Source organism: Vigna radiata, chromosome 2 (assembly GCF_000741045.1).
Source record: "Vigna radiata var. radiata cultivar VC1973A chromosome 2, Vradiata_ver6, whole genome shotgun sequence".
Taxonomy (NCBI): domain Eukaryota; kingdom Viridiplantae; phylum Streptophyta; class Magnoliopsida; order Fabales; family Fabaceae; genus Vigna; species Vigna radiata.
The window spans coordinates 12,342,276-12,350,516 of NC_028352.1; positions in this window are offsets into that span (position 1 = coordinate 12,342,276).

Here is an 8,241-nt window from a genome sequence, read left to right on the forward strand (position 1 = left end):
GGAAAACCGTGCATTGAAAGAAGAATACACTAACTTGAGAGACGAGTTTTTAAGCTTCAAGTCCCTGGTCATGAGAGCGTTGCCTCAAACTTCAGACACTCCTTCCATTGTCCCTCCGACCTAGCCACAACCCTCCCAATCACCCGTCGTCCCTCATCAGCCCAGATCAGTCCAGCTCACACCAGTCCAACCATCTACAGATGAGTAGGACGATGAAGATATGTCTGAAGACTTTGTACAATTTTAGTTTCATTTTGTTATTAATCATAGTGATGTTAGTACATTTAGATGTTAGTACATTATGATATTGGTACATTTATTTTTGCTTAGAATTGGATGATATTGCTATTATGATATTGGTAGAACATATTGGATGTCTATACATTATGATGATAATGTTAGTACTTTATGATTTTTCATCAATGAACGGAAGATTTTGGGATGGACAATATATATGCAGGTTTGTTTGTGGATTGAAACTGTTATGCAGGTCTATGTATGTTGTGAACATTACATTGCAGGTACGTGTGGTTGGACAAGAAAAACAAATACAACACATTTTTCCCTACATCAAACCGAAGGCTTTACCGAAGGCCAAAAGCCTTCGGTAATTACTGAAGGGCCACAAGCCCTCGGTAAAAAGAGCGACAACGTATTTACCGAGGGCTTTCTGACCGTCGTCGAGCCCTCGGTAATGGGTCTTTAGCGACGGTTTATGGCATTTTCCGAAGGATTGTGGCCTTCAGTAATGCCCTTCGTTACTGTGGTTATTTGGGAGCAGATTGGCATTTACAGGCATAGAAAGTTGAGCATATATGGGATCATCTTCAATTTCTTCAAATAATTAGAAACATCATTTTGTCCTTACATATTAAAGTGATAAGTTTAAAATATACTTCATATAAAACCCTTAAAATAAAAAAAAGAAGAAGATGAAAATATAAAAGAAAGAACTTATACCAAACACACTATTCTTTAAGAATTATGATTTCTCTTATTTGATACCAAACGTTATATTACATCACGCGCCAATTTTATATACGGGATTTATATACAGATTTTTCGTATATAAAAATTCGTATATAATATATGTATGTAATATTTTTTTCAAAATTCGTATGTAATATCCGTATGTAATATTTAAATTACATACGGATTTAGATCTGTATATAAAGATCCGTATGTAATTCTTATATTTCTTGTTAAGACTCTAGCAAGTGTATTGAATCGTATCAAGTAATAATAAGTGGTAAGACCAAGTATCGTTTTTCCAAGAGACTCACGGTACTAAAAAATTGTGCTTTCGCTTAACTAATCAAGACTATAAGAACAATATTTTGAGGTTTTTAAATACAAAACAATAAAAGTAAATATGCATGCAATTTGAACAATTGAGGTTAAACAAAAAAGTGAAGGGGTGATGTTGATAATATGAGATGAATATGGTATCAAGGTTTAGATTTCACCTAATCACTCATGCACAAACAAATTCATCTTCTTATTCATTATTGTTAATGCAACTTTCTAAATTACCCTAAACCCGATGTTTCAGCGAAGAAAGCCTACTCCCAATTACTAGTTTACTATGTCTAGTCTCCCCCAACAATTAGTCATGCATTTTAGTGCGCAGAAGCTTAAAGCAATTGACCGTCCTATTCCTATGTCTAGGAAATATTGCTAATCAAGAGAATTCCCCATATCGTGATTTGTAGATATCTCATGATACCAATCTTAGGGAGAGGAGGAGAGTTGTCACCTTCCCCAAACCAACAACCCTAAGAGTGCGATATCTCCTCATGATACTTACAAATCATAAGATTTATGCCAAGCATTTGAGTAAACAAGAATATCTCTAACAATTAATGAAAGAAGCATACATATATATATATATATATATATATATATTAATAAATTTAAATACAAGAGAGTTTAGAGGTTACATCTTCCCCAATAGCAAATGAGATTAGTTCTCCATCGTCGTGAAGAAACTAGGTGTGCAATGGAATGAAAGAGATAGAAACCCTAGAAAGAGAAAAGGAGAGTTGTCAAATCCCCAAATTTGCCCCCAAATGGGTGAATAGTGTGCTTCTGTGCTTAAGCCATCAAAAGATAAATTCTCTAAGACGTTTTGGCCTTTAAATAAGGTAAAAAAATAACAGAAAACAAATCAGAAAATTGGCCCAAAACTCGCATCGCTGACGCTCAGCGCTACAGTACCACTCAACGCTATAGTACCGCTCAACGGTAGGTGTGGCACTTAGAATGGCCCCCAACGGTGTCGCCCAAGCGAAAAATAGGGAAAAATTGGTCCAGAGACTGGCGCTCAGCGCTAGCCTGGCGCTCAGCACTATCCTGGCACTCAGCGCTAGCCTGGCGCTCAGCGCCGCTTGCGATACTGAAACTGCACTCTGGTTGACTTTTTAGCATTATGGTTGACTGGTTGACTTTCCTCGTTGACTGTTGACTTTTCTGGTTGACTGGTTGACTTTTCTGCACTACAACTCCTTGATACTTCAACCCTTCTTTCAAATCATTCAAATAACCTACAAAATCAAGGGAATTTATTGATAAAATCATAAAGCATATCCTCAACTCTCTTATTCACAAAACTAAAGCAAAATCATGAGTCCAAGCAAGTTTCTAATACAACAAAGTTGCATTTGATATCGAAATTAAGTATAAAAGTAACGGTCTTTCAACCGTTATCACAATCCCAAACTTAAAACTTTGCTTGTCCTCAAGAAAACAAGATGAAACTTAGTCTTCCACAAATAATCACATTGGTTCAACTCTTTCCAAAACTTTTCTTTCCAGATAAGTAATCACTCAAATCAACTTATCAATAGAGTTTAGTCAAGATGCGCACATGCTTTGATTTAATTAACTCATCATGGTGTTCACACAATCACATAATCTTCCAACAGATGTTATTCTCATGAATGATCAATTAGCTAAACATAGATGCAATCATAGATTCATGGAATTCTTCCTCACCAAATAAAGTGTTTCACTCAAGCACTCAAAAGTATTTCACTCAAAGGTGTATAGAGACCACTCCTTCCCTCTACTATCCACATGTCACCTAGAACAAAATTGTCTTTCATTTACCATAATCAACATTCTCACACACACATGTCATCACAAGGACTTTTTCAAGGCTTATAATGTAGCTTGGGCTAACAAGAAAAATTGGTTTTTCTAGATCACAAAACCCTTGAGTTAAGAGAGTTATTTATACATTCATATTTCAATCACAAACTCTCTTTTTACCAATCAATCTCATTCCCAACTTTCCCCTTTATTTCATTAAGCTTATCTTTCTTTCATTCTATCTTTTTCATCTTTTTCTCTCATTTTCATGATTCGCTCAATACCTTAGCTCAATGTTTTTCTTTCTTTTTTCATTTTTCCCAACAACCCCAAACTTGAACCTTTATCATTACCATGCAATAATTCTCAACTTAACTCAAGGTAAAGATTTTTTTCCCAAGGGTTTTCATCCTGTTTAAGGCTTAGGTTCCAAAAAGGGTAGAACACATGGTGCTCTTTTTTTTTTTCTTTGGGACGAAACTATATGCATTGGCTAAGAAAGGGTTTAATCAAAAATGACCTTGATCATATGACACATGCATACAATTAAGTCAATCATATAAAATTGGGCAATATCATTCATGCTTTCAAGTAGATAGCAATCATACAATGAAAAACTCCAGAGTTCAAAACCTCACTCATAGGCTCAATCACTATTCTAGATATTCTAGATATTCTAGATAAACATCCTGCTTAGCACCATAATCACAATCACAACATCATCATGCATCTCTTCACATAGCTTGTGAACTACCACCTGTATATCAGCATATTGTGCAATCTCAACATCATCAATATCAAAGCATTATCAAGTAATTACCATCACACACAAATACCAATATTAAACCACTGCATCAGATCTAGTGTCCAACCAAGTACATCAATCCTACATTACTTAACAGAATCAAACCTATACTAAGAATTCAAATTAAAAAACAAAACAAAAGATAAGAAAATCCTGGGTTGCCTCCTAATAAGTGCTTGCTTAACATCACGAGTCTGACCCGAAATCTTCCTAGCACCCATCAGTAAGTGCAATCCTTACCAACACCCATCAGTAGGTTTACCTTCCTGTATCCTTCAGTAGATACTTAAACTTTCTAGCATCCCTCAGTAGATGTTATCCTAGTAGCCTTCATCGGTAAATGTTGTCAGTGACATCCATCAGTAGATGTTTATTCACCGTCCTCTTTCATAGCAACATCCATCAGTAGATGTTGTAGAAGCATCCATTATTAGATGCTATCATCACTGCCATAGAAGCAGCACATAACCTAAAAAAAAACTTAACACAAAGAAAAATAAAATCCAAATCACACAAATAATCAATTAAAAAGAAAAAGTTAGAAACTAGGTTGCCTCCCAGCAAGCGCTCTTTTAACGTCATTAGCTTGACCCAGTAAAGCTCAAACACCCATCAGTAGGTGTTGATATTTTATGTTGGCGTTCTTCCTTCCTTAATGACACCAACAAAATCTCGAAAATTTCCTTTATCACCAACTCTCTAGGATCCTCAATCTCAAGAGCTTTGTTTTCTCTGATAGTCTTGGCAACCCATAACCTATTCTTGAATTTCACTGGTGTGCCAGGTTTAGGTTTGTCACTTTTCACATCAGGGTGTTGGTAAACCAGTTCTTCTTTCTTATCTGCCTCCTGATGATCTTGTGCTCTTGGTACAAAAGTTTTATCCTACATACACTAAAGAACAATGTACTAAAACACACAATTAGCCCAAAAAAAAATAAAAACAGTAAAAGTTTTTTTTTTCGTTTTTTTTAGAAAATAAAGATAGAAAGATAAAAATAGAAAGATAGAAAAATAAAAAGATAGAAAGATAGATAGAAAGAAAGATAGATGGGAAGATAGAAAGAGAGATAGAGAGATAGAAAGATAGAAAGATAGAAAGATAGAAAGATAGAACGATAAAAAGATAAAAAGATAAAAAGTCTAATTGGTTAAGAATCACACACATAGAATAGTTATACCACGAGTTCCCGGCAACAGCGCCAAAAACTTGTTAAGACTCTGGCAAGTGTACCGAATCGTATCAAGTTATAATAAGTGGTAAGACCAAGTATCGTTTTCCCAAGAGACTCACCACACTAAACAATTGTACTTTCGCTTAACCAATCAAGACTATAAGAACAATATTTTGAGGTTTTTGAATGCAAAACAATAAAAGTAAATATGCATGCAATTTGATCAATTGAGGTTAAACACAAAAGTGAATGGATGATGTTGATAATATGAGATGAATATGGTATTAGGGTTTAGATTTCACCTAATCACTCTTATGCATAAACGAATTCATCTTCTTCATTATTGTTAATGCAACTTTCTAAATTACCCTAAACTCGATGTCTCAACGAAGAGAGCCTACTCCCAGTTACTAGTTTACTATGCCTAGTCTCCCTAGCAATTAGTCATGCATTTCAGTGCACAGAAGCTTAAAGCAATTGACCATTCTAATTCCTATGTCTAGGTAATATTGTTAATCAAGAGAACTCCCCAGATCGTGATTTGTAGATATCTCATGATACCAATCCTAGGGACAGAAGAGGAGAGCTGTCACCTTCCGCAAATCCAGCAACCCTAAGAGTGTGATATATCCTCATGATACTTACAAATCATAAGATTTATGCCAAGCATTTGAGTAGAGAAGAATATCTCTAACAATTAATGAAAGAAGAATATATATAATAATCAATTCAAATACAAGAAAGTTTAGATGTTACATCTTCCCTAATAACAAATGAGATTAATTCTCCATCGTCATGAAGAAACTAGGTGTACAATGGAATGGAAGAGATAGAAACCCTAGAAAAAGAAAAGGTGAGTTGTCAATTCCCCAAATCTGCCCCCAAAGGGGTGAACAATGTCTTTCTGTGCCTAAGCCATCAAAAGATGCATTCTCTAAGACGTTCTGACCTTTAAATAAGGTAGAAAAATAACATAAAACGGGTCCAGGCCCAAAACTCGCGTCGCCGACGCTCACTGGTACAGTACCACTCAACAGTAGGTGCGACACTCAGAATGGCCCCCAGCGGTGTCGTCTAGGCGAAAAACAGTGAAAAAGTGGTCTAGAGACTGGCACTCAATGCTAGGCTAGCGCTCAGCGCCACCTACGATACTGAAACTGCACTGTGGTTGACTTTTCAGCATTCTGGTTGACTGATTGGCTTTCCTCGTTAACTGGTTGACTTTTCTGGTGGACTGGTTTACTTTTCTGCACTGCAACTCCTTGATACTTTCAATCATTCTTTCAAATCATTCCAATAACCTACAAAATCCAGGGAATTTATTGATAAAATCATAAAGCTTATCCTCAACTCTCTTATTCACAAAACTAAAGCAAAATCATAAGTCCAAGCAAGTTTCTAAGTCAACAAGGTTGCATTTGATATCGAAATTAAGTATAAAAATAATGGTTTTTCAACCGTTATCACACCTCCTCCAATGCAACCAGTGTCCCCTTTTTCTTCTTTTATGCAAGGGTTTTTTCTTCCTCCACTTTTTTGACGTCTCTCAATCCCCACTATTGTCGACTGCCACTACAAAGCCCTTGTCCAAAGGTGTTTCGTTGATTGGAAGCATCATCGAGGTTGTTGCTTCTATGGTTGCTCGTTCCATTAACTTTGTATGGGATATTCTTTGTTACCCTCCCCTATGATGATAAAGGGTGGAATGAAGGGGTGATAAATGCTGGAAAATGAGATGAAGATGAATGGGCATAGGATGGAATGAAAAATGAAGGTTGAAGAGGAAGAATGTGAGAGAATATGTGAGGTGTTGTATGCAACTTACTATGTCTAGTCTACCAACACCTCTCATAGCAAGTTGAACTTATTATGTCAGGTATTTCAATATCTATCATAGTAAATCAACTTACTATGTTAGGTCTATCAATTAACTTAGTATGTTAGGTTTATCAATCAATTTAGTATGTTAGACCTATTGATGCATGATATAGTAAATTAAACTTATTATAATAAATATTTGCATACCTAACAAGTTAAATCTTACTATGTCAAATTTTTCATGATATCATAAAAAACAATGTTACTTGCAACTATGACGCTAAAATATCATAGTATATCTCGTAAACTTGACATAAAAAGTCTATTATGCAATAATGAAACTATTAAACCTAATTATTATATTATGAAAAGAAGTATTTTATTATTATTATGGGTACACAAAATGCCCTAGTGGTATGTTATAAAAAAAATTCTTAAAGTATTAGATATTTCATATAAAAAAATATAAATGAATTTACAACGCTATGAACCTCCAATGGAGTTACAATTTTAGTGTGTACCACATCATATTTAATTTTTATGATTTCTTCTTTCATACATTAAATTGTTTTGTTTTTAACAAAAGTAGATACTAAAATAATTGCAATATTTGTACTTGTCAATATAGCATCTTTCTTTGGACAGTGAGTGGCACACAAGACAAATATTTAATTTGTTAATCCATAAAAAGAGAGACAAAAATGATAGAGAAGATAAGGAAGGGAATATCTGAATGTCACAATTGGCACTTTATTTTCACATTTAATTAGCCATGCCCTTAACATTAATCTTGACAAGGCCATGGATGATCACAACTGGGCTTGAATGGGGACAGAACTTTGAGTCACTGTTAGAGCTGTCAACTTCTTTTTTAGCCCTAAGGCCAACCCTGGCCCCTTTTCCAATTGGCCCATATTTTTTGACCCACGACAGAGGGGGCATTTCTAAAGCCCCCGGCCCCCACAGCCCCCATGAGATGGGTCAGGATTCAATTTGGGCCGGGTCAGCCCCTAACCTCCAAAATATCATGTTTTTTTTCGAACGCTGGTATTCTTGCTTACTCTGAAAAAACACTTCGCTGCTCTAGAACGCTGGATGACAACATCAACCTTGCAAGAACTACAAAACCCAAACCCTTTTCTTAATCACCCTTATCGATTTCACACTGCACATTTTGGAGGTACTCATTTTATCTACCTGTTCATGAACATGTTTAATTTATATTATCTTCTTATTCATGAACAAATCTCTTACTATTTCTTCTTCCGATACTGGTGATTCATAACCTCATCCCCAACTCTAACTTTGATTTCTATGTTTCTTATTCTTTTGATGTTCGTTTTGTTGGGAGTTT